The following is a 25,682-nucleotide window of genomic DNA, read 5'->3' on the forward strand; positions in this document are numbered from 1 at the left end:
TCCTCAAATCATGATTTAAAGACTTCAAGTTGCAGAGAATCCACCATTTACACTAGTTTAAACCTGCAAGTGACCCGTGCCTCATGCTACAGAGGAAGGAGAGTTGATAAGATCATATCCCAAGTGATATGGCTGCCTAATTGTAGCCTACTACTCAATAGTTACCAGGCTAGAAAACATCAGACATACAAACTGATCTAATGTGCAACTATTTTTAGATTTGTTAGTATTTGTACTTCATTATAGAGTCCTAGTGCAGGAGATATAGGCATACTTAGAGGGTTGTTTTTCATTAGCAGCATGTAGTTTTGCCTTCACTTCTCCTATAAAATATGGACTGTAAAGCATTAGGCTCAGTTTCTGAAATAGAGGGCAGTTAAACCAGAATAAATGAATTGCATTAATGTTTCAATATGAGACTCCTTATGTTTCCCACAAGTGCATCCCACAGATTTTTAGAGAAATTGTAAATATGAATGATTGATAAATCATTGCACAGTGCATTTTCCTCTGGCAGTGAATAATAAGCTGTTCTTATGGTTTCTGAACTAAAATACTTAAAAACACACAGAACCAAGACACAGTAGCTGGGAGAGTGTGTTAAGGACGTAGAGTGCCTGAATAATGTGATGCAATATGGACAGGTGTCTGACACAGAGGTGACAAGGTGCAAGTTTAGGTTTGGTGGTTTTTCTGCCTCTTTGAAAGGTCCATTACAGAGTTCCTTTCCCATCCATTGGTTTATGTTTGTCACAACTTTATTTGTGAAATCGTCTCCTCTCTGGCCCAGGTGACTCCAGTTGACCTCAGTGGGCATTGGATAAGGCCCTTAATAACTTAGAGCACAATACCTTCCCCTCACCCCAAAATGCTAAAACTCCTTATATCCTCTTCACTGCAAACTGAGTGTCAAAAACAAGAGTATTATGGCAGTTTATTAGTGTAAGATTTACACTGCTCTCTCTCTCTCTCCCCCCTGCCCCCAAATCCTAAGGATTTCTGATACAGTGATAAAGTCCCTAAAAGAATTGAGCTGTCTAATAATGTTCATTGTCCTTTGGTTGCATTGCACATTAGAGCCATCATCTCCCAATGCTGAAAAAATACTCAGGCATTCATTTTTGAAGGATGTATCTTTCTTTTTAAAGGTTGGATCAGCCTCCCTGCAGTTCCTGAAATGTTAAAAAACCAAACAGAATGCAACTAGCAGTTAATCAGGCTGTTTACAGACTTCCCACTGATCGATCCCCTACACATGAAATCATTAACCAGAGAGAATGTTAGCACATGAATGCTGCACTGATGTGCAGCTCCACACATTGTGTTTGGCTCAGTAGCCTCGAAAAAATAAAACAGATTCAGCCTAAAGCAACATAACTCTTATTAAATCTCACAACTGATGCTTCTGTCTATAGCATTGGACATAAACATGCTCTTAATTTCTATCTTCACATGCCATCTTGAAAAGGGAACATTTTACTGGAGTAAATTATTAATGACTTTTTTTTACTTTTCCTCTCCTTTTATTCAGTTACACTCAAACATCTTCAGTTAAATCTCATCTGCTATGATGTTACCCTGCTCCCAGTTTTGGGGGTCAAATGTACCCATCTGGATGCACTGTATTTAATGTTCTTCTCCTTTTATTTTATAGATGTTCTTTGCATTAGGGCTTCCCTTTATCTCTTGGATTTATTCTCTTCCAGTTTCAGGGATTTATTTGTATCTGCTTTATGGAAGAATAGTCAAAGTAATGACAGTCTTTCCTCATTCGACTTTCTTCCTCTGGTTACAAATATTTGTTCCTCCTCACCTGGAACTAGGGTATACGACATTTCAATGCAGGATCAACAAGGCTAGACTCTGGCAACTGTATTTAGATGCATATGACAGCCATGTATTATACCTCCTAATACTACTCAGTCTGATGTTTCGGGGAAGTGCTGCATGGTGCAGCATAGCAGGCATAGATTTAGTAAGCATTTCAGCGTTCCAGATTCCCAAGCCAGTGGAGTTCATGTACGTTATGAAAGGTAGTACACTGCAGCTAGAGCACAGACCAGAAATGACCTTCTCAGTGCATGAGCTCATCCTCTTGGCCAGATGGTACTAGGGAGGGATTGCAAGTGCTTTGGAGGATAGGATTAAAATTCAAAATGATTTGGACAAAATGGAGAAATGGTCTGAAGTAAAGAGGATGAAATTCAATAAGGACATATGCGAAGTACTCCATTTAAGAAGAAACGATCAGTTGCACACATACAAAATGGGAAATGACTGTCTAGGAAGGAGAGCTGGGGTCATGGTGGATCACAAGCTAAATAGGAGTCAACAGTGTAACTGTTCTTCTCCCCTCCCCCCTCTCCAAAAAAAAAAGGCAAACATCATTCTGGGATGTATTAGCAGGAAAGTCGTAAGCAAGACACAAGATGTAATTCTTTCACTCTACTCTGAGCTGATAAGGCCTCAACTGGAGTATTTTCTATTACTGGACACCACATTTCAGGAAAGATGTGGACGAATTTAAGACAGTCCAGAGAAAAGCAACAAAAAGGTCTTGAAAGCATGACCTATGAGAGAAAATTGAAAAAAATTTTGTCTGGAGAAGAGAAGACTGAGAGGGGACATAACAGTTTTCAAGTACAGAAAATGTTACAAGCAAGGAAGAGAAATTGTTCTCATTAACCTTCAAGGATAGGACAAGAAGCAATGGGCCTAAACTGCGGCAAGGGCGGTTTAGGTTGGACATTAGGAAAATCTTTCTAATTTTCAGGATAGTTAAGCATTGGAACAAATTTGCCTGGGGAGGTTTTGGAATCTCCATCGTTAGTGGTTTTAAGAACAGGTTAGACAACATCTATCCTGAATGGTCTAGCTATTACGTAGTCCTGCCATGAGTGCAGGGGTGTCATGGTATAATTCCCCACTCTGAACCTTAGCATCCAAAAGATGGGGTACCAGCATGAATTCCTCTAAGCTTGAGCACCAGCTTAGAACCTGTAGTGCTGCCACCAACCAGGAATTCCAGTGCCTGGTACGCTCTGGTCCCCACAAAACCTTGCCTGGGAACCCCCAAGACCCAGACCCTCTGGATCTTAACACAAGGAAAGTAAACCCTTTCCCTCACCATTGCCTCTCCCAGGCTTCCCCTCCCTGGGTTACCCAGGAAGATCACTGTGATTCAAACTTCTTGAATCACAAAACAGAGAGGACAATTCACCTTCCTCCCTCCTTCTCTTTCCCCCTCCCAGACTCTTCCAGAGAGAAAGTAATCCTGGCACAGAGAGAAATCAGCCTCTCTCTCCCTCTTCCCTCCTTTCTCTCCACCAATTCCCTGGTAAATCCAGACCCAGTCCCCTGGGGTCTCACCAGAATAAAAAAACAATCAGGTTCTTAAACAAGAAAAGCTTTTAATTAAAGAAAGAAAAAACAGTAAAAATTATCTTTGTAAATTTAAAAAAAAAAGAATAGGTACAGGGTCTTTCAGCTATAGACACTGGGAATACCCTCCCAGCCTAAGTATACAAGTACAAATTAAAACCCTTTCAGCCAAATACACATTTGAACTCCTTCCAACCAAATACACATTTGCAAATAAAGAAAACAAACATAAGCCTAACTCGCCTTATCTACCTAGTACTCACTAGCCTGAACTTATAAGAGCCTGTATTGGAGAGAAACCTGGTTGCACGTCTGATCCCTCTGAGCCCCCAGAGTGAACAACAACCAAAACCTAACAGCACACACAGAAACTTCCCTCCCTCAAGATCTGAAAGTGTCCTGTCTCCTGATTGATCCTCTGGTCAGGTGACAGCCAGGCTCACTGAACTTGTTAACCCTTTATAGTCAAAGAGATATAAAGTACTTCTGTGCTATTAACTTTTCTTATCTGTTTATGACAAGGGGAATGGACTAGATGACTTCTCGAGGTCCCTTCCAGTCCTATGATTCTATGATTCACATTGTTTTCGCCCTCTCATGGCTGGAGGATTAAAGCAGTTGTGGTTGTTTACTGGCACTTGGGGAAGGGACAGAAGACGTTTAAGTGGGGGTGGAGGGTAGGCAGGCATTGATGGATCTCGGAATCTTTAGTGCTCTGTGAAATTGCCATCAAAGTACGGGCCAAATGAAAGGCTTGATTCAGTAAGGTATTGAAGTTAATGGGATTGATCATATGATTAAAGTTAAGCATGTGCTTAAAAACCTCCCTGAATCTAGGCCTAATTCCTAGTGTTACTCCATGGATTTTTGTAGCACTATTCAGGGATGATTTTGCCCATTGCCTTATTAATGGAACATATTATAAATAGAACAATAGTAGATTTGGCTGGCGGGTGAGCATGAACTAGAACTCCCTTAACTTCCCTTATCATCTTTGATTAGCCCAGTGACAGTGAGGGAGACCTGAAGGTCAAGTTTCTTATAGGTTACTAACACCACTACAGCACATGCAGAGATTCTTATTGCACCAGGAGTAGTCTCTGAATTGGTCAGCTACACATTATAAATTAGTAAAATATTGTTGTAAATTAATCAAAAATGAAGTAGTGTAATATTTAATCTACTCTGTCATTTTTTATTAAAAACTAGGGCTGTCAATGAATCACAGTTAACACATGCAATTAACTCAAAATTAATCACAATTTAAAACATTAATTGTGATTAATCACACTGTTAACCAATAGAATACCAATTGAAATTAATTAAATCTTTTTGGATGTTTTTCTACATTTTCCTGTATATGGATTTCAATTACAGCACAGAACAGAAAGCGTACAGTGCTCACTTTATATTTTTATTACAAATCTTTGCACTGTAAAAATGATAAAGAAAAAGCATTTTTCAGTTCACCTCCTACAAGTACCATAATACAATTTCTTCATTGTGAAAGTGCAACTTACAAATGTAGGGCTTTTTTGTTACATAACTGCATTCACAAACAAAACAATATAAAACCTTAGAGCCTGTAAGTCCACTCAGTCCTACTTCTTGTTCAGCCAATTGTTAAGACAAACAAGATTGTTTATATTTGCAGGAGCTAATGATGCCCACTTCTCACTTTCAGGTGACATTGTAAATAAAAACAGGCATTTGCATGGCACTTTTGTAGCTGGCATTAAAAGGTATTTACATGCCAGATATGCTAAACATTTGTATGCCCCTTCATGATACAGCCACCATTCCAGAGGACCTGCTTCCATGCTGATAATGCTCTTTTTTGAAGCGTTAATTAAATTTGTGACTGAACTCCTTGGGGGAGAATTTTATGTCTCTTGCTCTGTTTTAATTGCATTCTGCCATATATTTCATATTATAGCAGTCTTGGATGATAATCCAGTACATGTTGTTTGTTTTAAGAACACTTTCACTGCAGATCTGACAAAACACAATGAAGGTACCAATGTGAGATTTTTAAAGATAGTTACAGCACTTAACTCAAGGTTTAAGAATCTGAAGTGCCTTCCAAAATCTGAGAGAGATGAGATGTGGAGCATGTTTTCAGAAGTCTTAAAAGAGCAACACTCTGATGTAGAAACTATAGAACTGAAACACCAAAAAGGAAAATCAGCCTTCTGCTGGTGACATCTGACTCAGATGATGAAAGTGAACATGCGTCAGGCTACACTGCTTCGGATTGTTATCGAGCAGAACCCATCATTGGCATGGACACATGTTCTCTGGAAGGGTGGTTGAAGCATGAAGGGACATATGAATCTTTAGTGCATCTGGCATGTAAATATCTCGCAACGCCAGTTACAACAGTGTCATGTAAATGCCTGTTCTCACTTTCAGGTGACATTGTAAACAAGAAATGGGCAGCATTATCTCCTGCAAATGTAAACAATCTTGTTTCTCTTAGCTATTGGCTGAACAAGAAGTAGGACTGAGTGGACTTGTAGGCTCTAAAGTTTTACATTGTTTTGTTCTTGAGTGCAGTTATTTTTTGTACATAATTCTACATTTGTAAGTTTAACTTTCATGATAAGAGAATGCACTATAGAACTTGTATGAGGTGAATTGAAAAATATGATTTCTTTTGTTTTTACCATGCAAATATTTGTAATTAAAAAAAAGTATAAAGTGATCACTGCACACTTCGTATTCTTGTGGTAATTAAAATCAATGTATTTGAAAATGTGGAAAACATCCAAAAATATTTAAATATATGGTATTCTATTATTAACAGTGCGATTAATCATGATTAATTTTGTTAATCGCTTGACAGTCCTATTAAAAATTTTCCTTTATTCATAGGACCATCACCTCCTGGATAGCCAGAAACAATGAACTTTTAGTTAGGGACAAGACTAGGAGCATAGAGATCATGCTCTCTTTCCAGCACAGTCACTCCATGCCACATTAGCCCTACTTTTTTCCCCTCAGACACAGTTACTCAGCAACAAATCAGGCAGCCAACTCATTAAGTGAAGGCTGAGTCACAAACTGTCGGAGAACTGAGGAATGAATTGCTTTTAGAAGCAATTAGATAGTGTGCCTGGGAGAATGTAAACTTGGGTGTGCTGTCACCAGCCATCTAAGCTAGCAGAGACTGTGGATTTCATGGAGGAAGAAGTGCTGGAGAGACCAACAGAGCCATGACTGAAGGATAGTCAATTGAATGAACCAAGAATAAACTTCAGGGAGAAAACCAAAGGAACCTGAAAACCAATAGGGAGCGAACAACCCATCCCATTGTGTGTTTTACCTGTGAGCAACAAGCACATGTTTAGAAGTTCTATCTCCTAAGGGAATGTGATTCTGAGGAGGACACTTGCTCACACAAGTGGGGAGTTACCATTCCTTCTCTTTTCTGTTCTTTTTGTACAGAATCTTTGGCCCTTTCCAGAGTTTCATGGTAGGGATATTTGGTCTTGCTGAGGTCATGGGGCTCTCTGTGCCTATACAGATAGGAAAGGGATAGTAACTGGCCTAGTGTACTCCTGCTGCACCTAAACTTTGGCGAGGAATGCCTTGGTACACCCTGAGCTCCTCAGACAACAGGACCTGTGTTGGCTACCTGCATCATAGGATACGTCTACACTGCAATAAAAGACCCCTGGCTGGCCTGGGATCACAGGGCTTGGACTGCAGTGTCGATGCTCAGGACTCCCAGGGCTGTTCCTTAGTGCCGATTTCCCCTGTGAGTAGGGAATAAAAGGGGTTATATCTCAGTCTATGTGGCTACATACATTGTGGTATAAGAGCGGATACATTTCTATGACTCCTTCTTTCCAGGAGACACTGAGCAGATCATGAGAAACAGGAGTCGTTAGTAGTTTGGTTCAGAAAGGATTGTGCAGGGAGAAGAAACCAGAGAGCATACCCTGAACATGGCTCTAAGCAGAGAGGTATGGAGCAGGCTGGCGGTATTTGCCTGAAACACCTCACTCAGTCAGCAGGTGTTTTTTCTGAGAAAGGGTTGAGTGGGTTCTGCTGAGCTGCTCTTGCAGGGGACTCATTACCCTTCCTGGATATAAAGGAGTTAATCTTAACTCTCTGGGGACAGAGGATCTAGGATGGGGGCTGAGCACTCCTGAAGGGGGATTTCTAGGAGCAGCCAAGCCTGAGGAGAAACTGAGCAGAATTGTGTGTGTGTATTAACACATAAAACAGTAAGATAATATATAAAGCCAGACCTCCAGAAGAGGATTGTTTTTGTGGAGCAGACTCGGAAAGATACTTGCTCACACTCCAATATGGTAACCAGATATGCTAAATGTTTGTTCTGCCACAGAAGAAACTTGGCCGGAATCATCATGACCCATAAAAGCAGATAGTGAACCAAAAGGGAATTTTCCATATTCCATTGGCTAAGCCATGCTGTGTATATCTCATCTGTCAGTTAAAAGTTGGTCTTTCTATAGCTGCCTGAAAGCTGCACTGAACAGCCAGTGTATTTGTCTTCACCAGCTAGCAGCCAGAGAGTGGAGCTGAATTAACCATGTCGCTGCATGCATTCTAGAGATTATAACAGCTGAGATGCAAACTTCGACCCCCATTGTCCATAACCAGATCAATTAAAATGGAGCCTGTCCTGTGTAAGCTGTGTCAAATTTTTCATAGGAGGAAGATACTCCGTGCATATCTTTGTACTGCTATTGTAGCAAGGCCACCTACATTCTAACTAATTCTGATTTTGACATAACCTTTCCATTGGTGTTCTTAGGTGCAATTGAATGAAACTATGGTGGTTTGGTTGATTTCCCCCCCCCCCCACACACACACACTTTGTTTTATACATTTTGGAATCTTGTTATTGAACAAGGAGCTGCTTTATTCTCCTCTAGATTCCTGGTGGAAGTTATTAGCCCCTATCAGCAATGAAGACCAACAAAATAAACTATTTTTAAGGTGTAACCTGTCAAAGGTAGGATTTTAAAAAAATGTTCTCTGCATGAGTAATTGTTTCATGTGTTATCTGGAGAGAAAATAGATTTATGTCCCAGAAACATACACGGACTGCTAAAATTGGCCACTTTCACAGAGCCTAATTATTTTTTCCCCTCTTTCCCTTCTAAGAGTTCAGTTTTGGTATGGAAACTATCTTTTGAGGAAACAGATATTCAAGGTTTAACTTATCAGAGTGCATTTTCTGCTCATTCATCATTGTACTGTGTGGGCCTTTTTCTTCCACATCACCATCCTATTTGTATCATTTCTTATGCTTATTTCTATGGCTTTGATTTTTGTCATACTTTAGGAAACCTCATGGATGACTCACAAGAATTTTGGGTTAAAAATTGTAAGTTCTCACTTCTCCTCCTAAGGAAGATTCCTCTTCACACAGTCTTGTGTCCCAAACTTTTCATCCTACTTGTACTGTTATTCTGAAAGACTTTGGAACAGAAGTCATCAGCAACCAACCCCACTTTGGGTGACAGAGTGGGTATGGGATTTGAACCCAGGACCTTCAGCACAAGGCACTGCTGCTTAAGATAAACATACTTCTGGGATGTATTAACAGGAGTGTTGTAAGCAAGACACAAGAAGTAATTCTTCTTCTCTACTCCGTGCTGATTAGGCCTCAACTGGAGTATTGTGTCCAGTTCTGGGCACCACATTTCGGGAAAGATGTGGACAAACTGGAGAAAGAAGAGCAACAAAAATGATTAAAGCTCTAGAAAACATGACCTATGAGAGAAGATTGAAAAAAATGGGTTTGCTTAGTCTGGAAAAGAGAAGACTGAGAGGGGACATAACAGTTTTCAAGTACAGTAACTCCTCACTTAACATTGTAGTTATGTTCCTGAAAAATGCTACTTTAAGCAAAACGATGTTAAGTGAATCCAATTTCCCCATAAGAAGTAATGTAAACAGGGAATTTTTTTTTGCCAGACGAAAGACTATAATATACAAGTTTTTAACAAACAATTTAATTCTGTACATGGCAATGATGATTGTGAAGCTTGGTTGAGGTGGTGGAGTCAGACGGTGGAAGAGGGTGGAATATTTCCCAGAGAATGCCTTACTGCTAAATGATGAACTAACACTTGGCGGCGCCCTCAAAGGTTAACGCATTGTTAATGTAGCCTCAGACTCTACAAGACAGCATGAATGGAGGGAGGGGAGACAGCATGGCAGAGAGAGACACACACAGTGTGTGTGTGTGTGTGTGTGTGTGTGTGTGTGTGTGAAAGAGATGGGCATTGCCCCTTTAAGTACACTGACCCCACTCTAAGTACGTTGCCTTTTTAAGTAGATTCCCAAGTTGAGACAGCAGCTGCTGCCAGCAAGCTCCCTCCATCCTGAGCCCCGTCATGCCGTCCCCCATTCTGTGGCAATGGGGTGTAGGAGTAGGGGGAGGGAGACATCCTGACATTAGAATCCTCTTCCCCACCCCTGCACAGCAAGCAGGAGGTTCCCAGGAGCAACCCCAAGGCAGAGGGCAGGAGCAGCACACGCCAATGGGGGGAGAGACAGCTGAACTGCTCGGCAATTGATAGCTCCTGCTGGGCTGCTGCACAGGGAACTTAGGGGAGCAGGGAGCTGATTGGGGGGCTGTCGGTCCACCCAGGTTCCAAGGGCCCCTCACCAGCTCCAACGGGCTGCTCTTTCTGCAAGCAGTGGGCAAAGCAAGCGGCTGCCAAACATTATAAGGGAGCATTGTGCAACTTTAAACGAGCATGTTCTCTAACTGATTAGCAATGAAACAATGTTAACTGGGATGACTTTAAGTGAGGTTGTTATAAGGAGGAGGGAGAAAAATTGTTGTTCTTAACCTCTGAGGATAGGACAAGAAGCAATGAGCTTAACTGCAGCAAGGGAGGTTTAGGTTGGACATTAGGAAAAATTTCCTAACTGTCAGAGTGATTAAACACTGGAATAAATTCTAGGGTGGTTGTAGAATCTCCATCAATGGCCATCTCTAAGAGCAGGTTGCACAAACACCTGTCAGGGATGGTCTAGAATAGATAATACTCAATTCTGACATGAGGGCAGGGGCTGGACTAGATGACTTCTCGAGGTCCCTTTCAGTCCTATGATTCTCTGACTGTTCCCACTAACTAGTGGCAGTATGAAATTCATAAACCTCTCGTGTACATCAGTTACTAGAGAGGACAAAGAGAGAGGCTTTTTTACAGTGGGTTACACATCCACTTCAGCAAATTGGTTAGTACTAGCTGGTGAGTAAAAGGAATGGCAGAGCTATGGGCCTGATTCTCCTCTCTTGCATGAGTGTAAATCATGGGAGCTCTATTGTTGTCTCAAAGGCCTTACACCGGCATAAATCTGGTGTGAGGGAAAAATCAGACCTAATAACTTGAGTTTAAAAACCTCTAAAACAATGGGATTTTGTCATGGAAATCATGGCTGCAATTAAAAAGGGACCTCTACTTTTAGACAACAGAAAACAGAGAAAGGACTGTCTTAACTTTTTCAGGGATCCTGGAAGATTTTGTGTGGGACTTGGTGGACTGAGGTGGTGAATGGCAATTTTTTAGATGTGCACCACTTCCAACTTTTGAGGGTGTGGTTCATGTTCAAAAACAACCCCCGGGGTGCTCTTTTAGTCTAAACATATAAAGTTAACCAGTGAACTGGTTATAGGTACATTACATTAATCTACTGACCACTGTAAGAGACAGGAGACTGGGCTAGGTGGACCACTGGTCTGACCCAGTCTGGTCATTCTTGTGTTCTTAATCTTCTGGTCAGGTCCCCTACAGCTGGCTGTGAAAGGAAAAAAATACAAACATTGAGCTAAGCACAATGTTAATTTTTTGTAACCAGCTGGTCAGAAGTGCAGGGAACTTGTTTGGATCTGCACACATGTCTATAAATAGATTTTAACAGAATGCTTTTAACTGCCCCCTTGTTGCTTTAAATCAGAAAGCCTACCAAAATAAAAGTTCGGTCTGCTGCTTCATCTATAATGCACCAGTACCCCTCAAATCACAATCCAGTTGCCGTGTGTTGCTCACAAGAGACCTGGGAAGGAATAAGAACAGTAGAGTCAGAGAGAGACATTCTTTTGGATTCTTAAATTCTAGAGTTGACCCCTCTGAAAAATAAAACAGAGGTAAAATTAGCTACTAGCTTGACTGAGGAAGAGTTGGAGACTAAAAAGCTTTGAAAACCTCGCTAATAGCTATAAGATGCTACCCTGAAGACTAGTTTTATGCTATTCTGTTTATAGCTATATATTGTGGACACATGTAGTCATTTAAAATAAATCTGTATGCAAAAGGAGGGAAGCATTCAATAATCGTTTGGTTTATGCAAAAACAGGGTTGGATTTTGTCAGCCTTTTATACTTTCACCGCATATACTCCACCTAAAACTTTCACCATGGCTGTTAAGGAAAATCAATTTTTAAAAATGAATATTTATTATTTGTTTTCTGGGTGTTTCTAAATGCTTCTACCAGAGCTAGGATTGTGCTAGGTAGGCATCATACAAACAGAATAGAAGATTATTCTTGCCCTATAGAGCTTAAAATCTAATCAAATAGATAAACAGCAAAAAATCATTTCTAATTAAATGGAAGTATTTGTTATGCAACAATCACAATTATTCATTGAAAGTACTTATTTCCCTGCTTCAATAATTGCTAAGGAAATATGAGAACTTTAAAATATGCAACAGCTGAGACTTCTCTTTTTGCCAGTACTGAATGGGACTCAAATCACAGAAATTCTGGGTTCTGTTGGAAACCTAGAACCCATTCTATCTGAGTGTCCTAAATGTGGTAAAATGATGTCTCCTGTCCCCACTTTAAATGGATAGATTGCTTCTTTGGCAAAAAACCCTTAAATTAGTAGTCCAAAAATGTTTTATTCAAGGATTATGGTTTAACCCTGCTACCACTAAAGTTGTCAGCACTAATTTCAGTACGAGTGTTATCATTAACTTTAATTGAAGGAAAAGTGGGACCAGTGTAGTAGCAAAAGATATAAAGCCTGATCCTGACATTATATACCTCAGTGTAAATCAAGCACGCATTAAAATCAATGGAGTTTCTGGCATTCTGCCACTGTATCTGGTTCACAGTTTTGTTTTCTGTCTTTAAACCAAGTTTCTTAGATAAAGAAGTGGAAGGAACAGGCTATGGAATAAAGACCTGCTACTGTTTTATTCTTAATTCAGCCCAGGTTAATTGAAAGGTACATGAATGTTTCAAGTTGTCCTGGAACATCTTACAGTTTCAGTAGTATTTTATTGATGACTGTAGGGTAACCGTTAAATAACTTATTAAGTAAATATTGGTAGTCATGCCTGGCTGAATTCTCTGGTCTCTGCAACTGCTTTCTGTCTGTGTGAGTTTGAGAGTCAACAGGAAGTGTGGAACTACACTGTGAGGTGCAGCAAATTTAAACTTCCCACTAAAACGGAGCCCTCTACAGGAAAGCTTTTATGTAAAAAGTTGAATGAAATTTGAGATACAAGATGGAGTTGTTGAAATGGTAGAAGGCACATGACAGCAATAATACTGAGCACGTTTTTCTTTTTCCTTGGGAAACTACAAATATTGAAAGTTAGTGAGAAACAGGGAGGGTGAACTAGGAAGCGCTTTTGCTTGGCTTCAACAAATATTGCTCAGAGAATCAACCTGTAGAATTTGATGTAAAGAACTGAAGGAGGATTACGTATACCTAGAGGTACGGTTGCATTCACTCTAGACAAAAAGGTGTATGTCTACACTACAATTAGACACCTGCCACTGGACGGTAAGGTCGGAGAGTTGGGCTGCAGCCCAAACCTGAACATTTTACACCACAATTAAACAGCCTGAGCCCCACAAGCTTAAGTCAGCTGGCACAGGCCAACTGCTAGCGTCTAACTGCAGTGTAGACATACAGAACGCACAATCTACCAGTGGAACTCCTTGCCAGAGGATGTTGTGAAGGCCAAGACTATAACAGGGTTAAAAAAAGAACTAGATAAGTTCAATGGCTATTAGCCAGGAAGGGCAGGGATGGTGTCCCTAGCCTCTGTTTGCTAGAAGCTGGGAATGGGTGATTACCTGTTCTGTTCATTCCCTCTGGAGCACCGGGCATTGGCCCCTGTCGGAAGACAGGATAGTGGGCTAGATGGACTTTTGGTCTGACCCAGGATGGCTGTTTTTATGTTCTTAGGATTAGTTGTATAGTTACATTAAACCAAAAGTTTAGTGGGAGTGGGTAGGAGTTGACCTGCTCTTACACACGTGCTGGCCTGCTGTCTCCTGAGGATCCTGTCTGAGGAAGTTTTGAGATATATATCCATCCAACAGTTTCTCTTTTCTGTGGTGAGCTCTAGAAACCAAGAGCCAGGTTCTCAGCTAGTGTATACTGGCATAACTAGACTGAAATCATTGACTTCAGTGGAGCTGTGCTGAGCATCTGGCCCAAAGTCTTGAGAAAATTGCATTAGAATTTAATCAGGCCATTGATCTCAAAGACATGAAAACTGGTATCTTAGCTCTAAAAACAACTGTAATGATAGAAAATGTACAGCAATGCAACAGAAGAGTACCATAGATTCAGAGGCGTAGCGAGCGCCCTCCGTACCCTCCGACCGGAGGGGGCCCCACAAGAAAGGGGGCCCCTAAAAGTAGCAAAAAAAAATGTAAAGTATAACTAGGTAAGTGACATTTATTGACGCTGTTGCACAATCCATGTCGGTTTTACTGACAAAACCGTGAAGTCATTATGATACATCATAATGCTATTGGCTACATCAGTTGTCTGTCGGTCAGTTTCAAATTTTAGTTGGACCCATTCAAAGAATTTGTATTTGCGTTCATAATGGCGGTCGGCGGATAAATGTTATTAATTTCTTTGTTTAGTTTTTTATCGTTTCTGCATTGTAGGGGGCCCCAGACATATGTTCGGAGGGGGCCATGTTCTTTGTTGCTACAGCCCTGCATAGATTAACTGTGCAATCATGTGGTTTTGTTGCACGTGAATGGATGGAGATCTGTATTAGCCAACTGATTCTTGGTAAGTCAGGTAATGTAAACTGTTAGAATAGAGTACCCCAACTGCATATGGAGAGACCCCCACTCATCTTCACCTGGAATAGTGTCTCTGACCCCATATCTTGAAAACACCAACTTCTTTTTTATTGTCTGAGATCCACACAGGTGATATTAATTGTCTTAAATACATATGCATATGCTAGTAATAAAAATACTGAGATCTAGAGCAGATTTACACATGCAGTTTGGATGAATATACTATAAGTCCCAAAGAACCATCTTTAATCACTTTTCCCCTTTGTGGTAGGTTTCTGTGTCTTGTTAACACTACCAAAAATGACACACAAAGAGAAGTTGGAACTATGCGGGGACACAAAGTGCATGAAGTGTATATTCTAAAGAGCACTGCAGTAAATTGGTGCTCTTTAGTGATATTGGCTCATCGGCCATTAGTAAAGCACATAACTGGTATCTGCACTGCTGTTGAAGAGCGGTGATTCACAGTACTTAATGCGGGCTTGAATATTCAAGTTACTTGTGATATCTTGGACAACACTCTTAATTCTTCCCACATAACCATATGCCCTTATCTGGTTTGTTTCATTCAACTGACATTTTTAAAGGAGGTTTTCTCTCCAATGGGATCGGTGTTCAAAATAAGTTGCAGTTTCTTTTCGAAAGAATACCTCGGAGGTCTGCCCAGAGTATACTGTAACTATTCCAAGCTATTGAGTAATTTGGATAAATCTCTTCTCCAGATAGCTTGATCCAGTCTGTGTCTCACCACCATTAGACAACAATAGTTTGTGCTTGATTATTGATGAGCCACACTCTTCTCACTGTCATGCTTGGTTCGCAGATCAGGGAGGTGACGCAGGGAAGTATTCCATCTGCTATAGCATGTATTCACCATTTGATAAGGAACAGTCAGAATATTTTGGGGGTAATTAACCATTCAATTTAATGACATGGGTGACTTAGCTGTTAGAGATTAGGCAGATTTGTCTTCTCTGCGTTACTTATACCCTTCATAATAAAAAATTACAATGTTTGCAATTCCCCTCCCCCCGTTTTTAAATGAAGCTCTTGTCATTTTACAGGGCAGCGCCTCTGCCTGCCCTTCAGAGAGCTGAGAAGGGAAATTAGAGTAGGTGATAGTGATCACCATATTTAGGTTGCCCAGCGCTTTTCAATATAAAAGATTCTTGCAATTTTTTTTAGAAGGAATAACACCTTCATTGTTCGTAGCATGCCTTTGAAATTTAGCAGGGACAAAATCTTGAGGATACAGATGTGATTTTTGCTTGTTTCAGGAAATTCTGCTTAGGTTTTGCAGAGTAATTAAACATTAAAAACTTAATACCATTAAAAAGTAATAATTGAACAGGAATGTTTTAAAGCTCTGGGCCCGCACCACCCGCAAAGCAGCAGCAGAAGCAGCACCACAGACTGCACTGGGAATACCGTGGAGCTGCCAGAGCAGCTGTAGCAACAGACAATGTGGGGATGAGAGAGGAAGCACCAAGTTGGACACCCCACACACGATTAGCCTCTACACCAGGGGTTGGCAACCTGTCAGAAGTGATATGCCAAGTCTTCATTTATTCACCTTATTATTAAGGTTCCACGTGCCAGTAATACATTTTGTAAAAGCAGCAAAGAGTCCTGTGGCACCTTATAGACTAACAGACGTTTTGGAGCATGAGCTTTCGTGGGTGAATACCCACTTCGTCGGATGCATGTCATGAGCTTTTTGGGTGAATACCCACTTCATCGGATGCATGTCATGCATCCGACGAAGTGGGTATTCACCCACGAAAGCTCATGCTCCAAAACATCTGTTAGTCTATAAGGTGCCACAGGACTCTTTGCTGCTTTTACAGATCCAGACTAACACGGCTACCCCTCTGATACTTGACAGTAATACATTTTAACGTTTTTAGAAGGTCTCTTTCTATAAGTTTATAATATATTACTAAACTATTGGTGTATGTAAAGTAAATAAAGTTTTTAAAATGTTAAAGAAGCTTCATTTAAAATTAAATTAAAATGCAGAGCCTCCAGACTGGTGGCCAGGACCCGGGCAGCGTGAGTGTCACTGAAAATCAGCTTGTGTGCCGCCTTCAGCACGTGTGCCACAGGTTGCCTACCCCCGCTCTACACCATATGCGTGGCTGCACAGCACATTCCCTTCTCTAGGGGCACCATATAAGCATGGGCGGCTCCAGGCACCAGCACGCCAAGCGCGTGCCTAGGGCGGCAAGCCACGGGGGTCACTCTGCTGGTCGCCGCGAGGGCGGCAGGCAGGCTGCCTTCGGCAGCATGCCTGCAGAAGGTCCGCTGGTCCTGTGGATTCGGCAGACCTCCCACAGGCATGCCACCGAATCCGTGGGACCAGGGACCTACCGCAGGCAAGCCGCTGAAGGCAGCCTGCCTGCCGTGCTTGGGGCGGCAAAATACCTAGAGCTGCCCCTGCATATAAGGTAGAAGCCCCCCAGGAGAGGGGAGATTGGGATGAGAGAGTGAAATGAGCAGGACTCCCCCAACTATCCCTCCAGACCCAGGGGCACCCAGAGGATTCAGGGGGCCTGGGACAAAACAGGGGAGTGGACATAAAAAAGGCGCCACCCCCTGCTGCGCTTGTACTCACTGGGCAGCACTCCGAGTCTCCAGCATTGGCAGGTCCTTCACTCGCTCCACATCTTCGGCAGCACTGAAGGACCCACCACCGAAGTGCCACTGAAGACCCAGAGCGAGTGAAGGGCCCACCGCCAAAGTGCCACCTAAGACCAGGACCACCGCCAGATGAGCAAAAATTAAAAAGGTGCCTCTAACCAGGGAAGGGATTCTCGGCCAGGACTCGCAGGGCCCCTTTGGGTCCTGGGGTCTGGGGCAAATTGCTCCATTTGCCTCCTCACCCACCCCCCGGGAAGCCCTGTCTAGACCCAGCACATCCTGCCACCAGACCATTACCCCCCTGCACTGAAAAATTAGGAAATGTCAGATTGACCATTGCCATGTAACATTATGTATTGTGATACAGTCTTTAATTACATGATCACATACTATTTTTCCCTCAGAACCCCTGCCTCATTCAGTGCACGGGATCACTTGGGCAACTGTAAATCCAGCATTTCTTAGTTTCTTTCAAGTGCTAGACTTTGTAACCTAAATAACTTTCTTTCAACATAATTATTTTTTATGTAATATGCATGTACATGGGGATAAACCAAGCATGATTCCAAATGGAAAGCACTATCCTGCAGCATTGAAATCAAATGGAAGTTTTGCCTTTGACTTCAATGGCAGCAGAAAAAGGCCTGTAAGCTATCCTGTGGGTTGAATTTTGAAAAATGGATCTTTGAATGTTAGGGACAGAAACCTTACACCAAGTGCAGAATTAGAGATGAGGAAGCTTTCCTGGTGGGCTGCCCCTGGGTCTGAGATCAGGTGGTTAGCTTGAGTCTCCACCAGAACTGCAAAACATCCACACTGCTATTTTTAGCATCCTAGCTCGAACTCCCTTAAGGTGAGTCTGTCTGTTTTGGCAGGGTGGCTCACACCCAGCTGTAGAGTAGATATACTCCTGATGTCTCTAGTTTGGCTGGCTGCCCTGGAGCAGGGGTCTATAGGAGCCCAGGCTGTTGAGGAGGCGTGAGTAGGGCTCTCAGCTCCCCATCAACCTGCCAGGCGGACTGCCACAGAGCTATATGGCGTCAGGAAACTAGGTAAGATTCTTGTCAGAACTTAATCAAAATAAAATTGTCTGCAAAACATGTTGATTTTTTTTCATTAGAATTTGCAGATTCATCAGAGTTTTGTCAGAATTTCTCTGACCAGCTTGAAGGATATTGAGAACAGTGATGCAGAGATTTTTTTTAACCTATAACTTCCTTAGCAGTGCAATGCAAAAGCTTTTCTTTTTCCTATATCCCATGTTAAATAGATTTTCTGCACCGTACATCCACTTTGCTTTTCATTTGCCAGAAAACGTAGGACATGTCTCCTAAATAGCTTTTTCAACGGTTTGTGACAACAGCTATCAGCATTGTGTAAACCAAATAAATAAGAAATGTTCTTTGACACTGACTCCCCTGCTGCTGTTTCACTTTGATTTTCAATTACAGGCTTGAAATCTGACGCAAATAGGCTTGGGTCAGAATGATGTTCAATCCAAATGGAATCCTAGCATCGTTTTAAAAAAACGAATAAAATAAGCCATTTCTAAAGTGCCTGGGAGAAGTGTGTTATCAGGTTATAAATGTAGCAGTAATGTGGATGTCATCCTTCCTAGCTTTTAGTCTGTCCCTGATTAATGAACTAAAACACTGAGGTTTTTTAATTTCAGAATTAAAAGGCACCTTTAGGATCATTCAGAAATTCTTACTGGTGTATATACAGTACAAACTGTCTGCTGTTAAATGGAAAGGAGAAATCACAACAAACCATTCTGTAAACATTACATTTTCAAGTTCAGGAAACACAGCTCAATAGTTCCTGCGAGAAAAGAAGGTAAATTGCAGATATTCTTAGTTTTAATATGCTCAGCCAAGTGATGGTGAATTACATTTCCTTTTCATAAATATCCCATAACTAGAGAAGGATCCAGATCTGAACACTCCTGAATTTTGAGGACATTTGGATCAGGAGCCAAACATTTCAGTTGGCTTCTTTCTAATAGGCCAACCCAAACCACCTATGATTATTCTTGTTTACACTGGTTACTCCAGTATAAGAAAGAAATCTCAGGTGCCTCAGATCTATACTTGTAGCTGTCTCCTTTCTGAATCTCACACCCAGATTCAAAAGCTCCTAAACTTTGGAGGAGTTTAGATCAGATCTGAACTTTGCTGCTGGGGTTTCTCTCTCCTTATGTGCTCTCCATAGAGGTTGCAGATCTGAAGCATTTATTTAATGTTCTAGGGCTGTAATGTTCTTCAGGTCTGGGAAAGGCACACCCAGTGTGACAGCAAAATGCAAGGTGGAACAGCATTAAAAATAGTTGGCACACATTATGCAGGACCATTCAAGGTAGAGTGCTCTATTAACACCTCTGCTGTCATAGAACTAAAAGAAGGGATTAGTGGGTTACCAATTGTTGTAATGAGCCATAAATCCAGTGCCTCTGTTCAGTCCATGATTTTTAGTGTCTAGCAAATGAATAGAAGAGCAAAGTATTATTTTTGTTATTAATTCTAATAACTTATACAGGGTGTACCACTTGTTTGCCAGCCCCTGATCCACACTAGTGAATAAGAGAGGTAGCTTATACTGCATAGTGTGAATCCACATCTGAATTTTGCATACCCCAAATTTTTGGGTTGTTCAGTTCTGGAGTTTCAGTTTGGGCCCACTCAAACAATGTAGACAAATTATTTGGAACAATTTATATCTTGACATTTTTTTTCTTTTTAAAGAACACCTAGATCTGTATGAACCATATCAGTTTTAGTTGGAGACAAGGGGATCTGTGAACATTTGTTGTTATGGTGATCATGCATTTACCCCTAATGCTTTGCTTTTCACATGAACTTCCAAAACTCAGCAAAAATAGCAGTTTTGCATGTTTCCCACTCAAACTTCATAAATCAGTACTCAGTTCTTATGGAAAGCTAGAAATGTTACCCAAATTTTTGCAAACCCACCCAGAATTTTCATACACAACTTTTACTCAGGTCTATTTAGCATTCTATGGCCTATCAGACGACCTCTTAGACTTTATCAAAGGCAAATTAACACTTATGTCAAATTAGAGTTCAAATAATTGACTGTTTCTTTTATTTATTCCTAAAACAAAGCCAGATTATCGGAGTGAACGACAACTTAATTACTGATGCAACCTACAAATTCTGCACAAGCACAAACATGTTTTCTATGTGCAGGGAGGTTGAAATAAAAGTGATGTTTGATTAAATGAAAAGATATCATAAACTGACATGGAAAACTCTTTCCACGCAGAGGTATTGATGCTGATGTGCTGAAGCAGTGTCCTGACTGTAATTGTATTTCATTTCTGTCCTTGCTGCTTCAGAGCCTTATGCCCCTATCCCATCAGGAGCCTCATCAGCCTTGACTGATTGCAGATGCTCCTAATTTTGAGCCTTCTCATTAGTTGTCTCAGCTGAAAATAACTGTCAATCTCACCTCTCTTGTCATACACAGAAGGAAAAACGGGGAACAATTGGCTGCTCCAGAAGTGCTCTCTCCTTTGTGCATCTGCTGTTTGATTCCAAGGCAGATGTTTACAGTGCTGAATTTCTCTAGCCTTTCCAAGGGCTCAACTGAAGGTCAAATACACTTACATTTTTTGATGAAGATTCTTCTGGTGTAATTTCACTGGATTAGTCTACAATGCAATGCCCATCCCATATCTCTGCCACAAACAACAAAGTGCTTTTCAGTGGCTAAGCTTCCTTCTGTTCTCTCAGCCAAGGAGTGTGTATTATCTCTGCCATCCTGATGCTTTTTCCAAGCCCTCCTCTTGCCCTCTTCCAGCACCTTCAAACAATATGCAATCAGATGCTGTTGTCATGGAAGGTTCCCATTCTGTGTAACTGTTACCCACTGTCTCTCCACATGGACATCTCTTTCATTCTCTGTGACAGCTGGCTTTTCCTCCTCCTCTCTTCTTGATCTTCTGCTTTCATCTTCAATGCTTTCAATTTCCACAATGTCAATCTGGCCCTTTAGCCTTCTGCCTCCTCACAATCTCCATGTAATTTAACCATCAACTCTCGCTCTTATCAAAATGGCAACTCCTTCAATCTTGTTCACTAAACACTACTCCTCTGATCTCTCTAGATCTGAGCTCCTTTTCTTTGACCACCATTTCCTGTCTTTCAACCTTATCTACCTGCACCGCAACCCAGTCCTCCCTTTGTATAATCTCTAGTTCATCAATGCACATGACATCTCTGTTTTAGGGAAGAAGCAGGGACCTGACACACACTGCAAATTAACTCACCTGACTGCTCCTGGCTCTTGGGCCAAGAATGGATGAATTCTGCCAAACTGTCACCTGCTTTTGGTGCTGTCTGGATTTGATCACCTCAGCCAGCATGATCTTCAGAAAACAGAAACCCCAGCCCCACAAAGCATCCATCTGAGGAGCTAAAACCTTACATAATTTTCTGATTTCACATACAACAGCTGAGTTTCATCTTGAGTTTTTTGGGTTCACACAAACCCCAAATTCAGAGTCTAGAGCTTAATCAAGTAAACAAAAGATCCAGTGAAACTCAATGGTAACCAATAGATTACACAGAGCTCTAGATACGACTATTTTGCAGGAGTTGTCACAGTATAAATATAAATGGGTAAATTGATACTGTATGTCTGAAATCTTGTTTTTTCTGGAGAATATTCTTTGAGATTTTATGCATGTCTGATCTCATCAGCTAAAGAAGATACATAAGTTTATCAAGCTATTATGCCACTTAAGACACTGTTTGTTGATTTGTAGTAAAAGTAAACTGTGTATCAAGCTTGACTATATCCACCAAGGGTATTTATAAATATTAATCCATGCTTCAGCTCCATTACCGCAATAAAAGTACTAGAAAAGAACAAGTGATACAAGTTTTCTATCATGAAAGGTTGCAAAGCAGGATTCATACAGCTTAATAAGTAATGATGGATGAATCTTACAAGATGCAAGGTTTCAGGTAATACCAATGCTTAACACGACAGTATTGTGTAGATGTTTTTACAAACAGCTAAGTGTCACAACAATCAAGCAAGGTAAGTAATTAAAATATTACTTCAAACCCCATTCATATAAGGATCTAGAACACTTTTAATTTGCACAACATCCCTGTGAGGTAGGGAATAATCCAGCAATCACTCTGGTCAACCTACTTTCAGGGTTCATACAAGGTTTTTGGTTTTTTTTGGTGGGGTTTTTTGGTGGATTCTATAGCTCAAAAAAATCATGTTTTAAAAAAAATCACTTTCACTGTTGAACATTTTGAAATATTGACATTTCATTCCCACCTTGCTGTTTCCCAGGTCCAAACTCAGTAAGAGCTCAGATAATTTGGGGCATATAAAATCAAGGCAGGAGAGTTCTATTACATGAAATGCATGTATTTAACATTTGCAATATCAATAATACATATTTGAACATTATTATACAGGCTCATCTTTTTTTAATGTGAAAAATATTAACAAATCATAGTTGTAGTAGTTTTAGCCAAATGCTTCATTTTGGAATCATTTATGTGATACAGCATGGCCAGAGGGCAGCAGGAGAGTGTTAGTAGGGAGCCTTATTCCCTGCAAGGGGAGGAAGGTTTGTTATAGATTAACTAGAGCACCTGAAGCCAATTAGAGCACCTGAAGCCAATTAGAGCACCAGCAGTCAGTCATGTGATAAAACCTCCCTGCTTCAGTCAGACAGTGTGGGAGTTGAAGTAGGAAGGTTTGGTTGGAGCAGAGAGCAGTTTGAAGGAGTTGGAGAAGAGAACAGTATTGAAGAGAGACAAAAGGAAAGTTTGGAGGAGTGCTGCGGTGGGCTGAGAAATCCAAAAGAAACCCTGAGACAGTGCTGCCCGTGGGAGCCAGCTGAGGTCACTCAATCAGGGTGAACTGCAAACAAAATGGGGCAGACAAACCCCAAATGCTGGTGGTTATTCCAATACTTAGATTTACCAAGCCAGCACAAAACAGCTTCTATAGTACCTCACTGGTCACTTAGAAGTCCAAACCATGCAGTTCCCTTAAAGTGCCCAGCCTCAGGCCTCTGTCCAGACACACCTGTCAAACATATGATGATGATTCCTGAAAATCTTACTTCATCATATAAAAGAAAAGGTTCTTCCAATCCCAAAGGATCAGCCACATACCCAGGTCCAATTATAACTTAGATCTTACACAAAATACATGCTACAGCTAATTCTTATTAACTAAGCTAAAATTTATTAGAAAAGAAAAGAGAGAGAGAGTGTTGATTAAAAGATTTATACACATACAGACTTGAATTCAGTTCTTGAGGTTCAGATACATAGTAGAGGTGAGCTTGTAGTAGCCAAAAGTCCTTTTAGAAATAGTCCATATGTTATAGTCCAATGTCCATATTCAGGGTGGCTCCAGTCAATGACTGGGGATTTCAATCCTTGTAGCTTAAGGTTTCCCCCTCTTGAAACCCAAAGCAGATCTGAGATGAAGAAGGATCGTGTCCCAGGCTTCTTCTACATTTCCAGCAGCCTTTCGGCCTGAGAAAACAATAGGCTTAACTCCTTCTCCCAAACATCCTGGCAATTAGCACAGAGTAATTTATCCATTAAACAGTTCAGATACAGGTTACCACAACTTCAAAGAGACACATAGACAAGTATCATCTTAAATGCTAATATTCCTTTTTTGATCTTTGAATTAAAACTATAGCAATAGACAAGACTTGTTTGCTGGCATCCCAAGACCTGAGCAAACATCTACCCTTCTACCCCTAACAATGCAGACGTGCATTTCAAAGCTCTATTCATTTACATATGTTGCTAACCAGTTCTTAAGGTTCACCCATGGGTCAGGTCAGTCGGTGAGGTGAGTTAATTAACTCTTTCTGGCCCTGTCACTTTTCAATGAGATATTATATTACACTCATAACGTCACAAACCCTAGGTAAGGGGCACCTGGCTTGTGTAAAAGGAGGGCAAGAAGCCCCTTCCCAAGCTGAAGGGCAAGAGAGGGAAGAAGCCCAGGGGAAGGAACTGCTAGTTCAAGTGGTTCACCACAAACCTCAGGGCCCCTGGGTTGGGACATGGAGAAGAGGGTGGGCCCAGGTCCCTCCCTCTCCACTCCCCTCCTCAAGGACACTAGTGGGGTAATTAAAATACAGATTCAGAAGCAAGCAATGGTGCCCTGAAACCTTCCTCAAAGAAGAGAAAGCGTGAGACCCAGCATAACAATACTAGCAATTTGCCACATTATAAATGATTGTTAGTGTTCTTTCATTCAAACTTCAGTTGAGTGTCCAACTATGAATAATAATGGTTACTACTTCTCATGGCCATTTTCATTTGCAAATTGAAGTTGTGACATTGTACCCCATAATGCTTTATGGGAATATGTTCATGAATGAATATATGACATAACTAGAATATATTTTATGTGACATATACCATGTAAGATATCTTGAATGGTTATGATCTATTGAATCTATTCATCCTATTTGTATTCATGTATCATTTTTGTATTCAAAGTTATGAATATTGGCTGTGTACTTGATTTTTAAGTAGCTTTATTAAAATATTTGGCCAACTTCTTGAGAAAGGAATGTGCAAATTAAGTGCCCAATCAAACACTTAATGACCAATGGATCTTGGAAGGCTCCAATCCACATAAGAAGTCTTCCTGGAGACATTCAGATAGCATGTGGGCAATGGCTGCTACCTGTAAGTTCTGTGGGAGTCATGCGTGGACATGTGACTTGCCCATGTGACTCCAAAACTCCATCTTGTAGCTGGAATTCTACACAGGGGGAGGGAGGGGTATCCACCCATAAGAGAGAATCTATTTAAACCCCTCCATTTTGGTCATCAGTTGGCTTAAGAGAGAGCCTCTCCACCCCCAAAGGATACCTGAAAGAAACTGGAACAAAGGACAGTAACTACAGGGGGTGTGAGTGATTGCTGGACCCAGACTAGAAGGAGACTAGTCTGTAAAAGGAAGCTTACTGGAACACCTCTGGTGGTGAGGTTTTATCTGTATTCAGTTTTCTTAATGTATTAGGCATAGACTTGTGTGTCTTATTTTATTTTGCATAGTAATTCACTTTGTTCTGTCTGTTATGACATGGAACCACTTAAATTCTACTTTCTGTATTTAATAAAATCACTTTTTACTTATTAATTAACCCAGAGTATGTATTAATACTTGGCGGGGGGAGGGGGCAGGCAAACAACTGTGCATATCTCTGTCAGTGTTATAGAGAGCAAACAACTTATCAGTTTACCCTGTATAAGCTTTATAAAGGGTAAAACAGATTTATTTGGGGTTTGGACCCCATTGGGAGTTGGGCATCTGAGTATTAAAGACAGGAACACTTCTTAAGCTGCTTTCAGTTAAGCTTGCAGTTTGTGGGATGTGGTTCAGACCTGGGTCTGTGTTTGTGGCTGGGAAGTGTATCTGGCACGTCCAGAGAGGGCTCTGGAATCCCAAGATGGCATGGAAAGCGGGGACAGAAGTAGTCTTGGCATATCAGTTGGGCAGCCCCAAGGGAGTTTCTGTGATCCAACTTGTCACAGAAGTATTATTATTCTATCTTACAGCTAGAGGAGTAAGG

The sequence above is a fragment of the Gopherus flavomarginatus genome, chromosome 5 (assembly GCF_025201925.1).
Source record: "Gopherus flavomarginatus isolate rGopFla2 chromosome 5, rGopFla2.mat.asm, whole genome shotgun sequence".
Lineage (NCBI taxonomy): Eukaryota > Metazoa > Chordata > Testudines > Testudinidae > Gopherus > Gopherus flavomarginatus.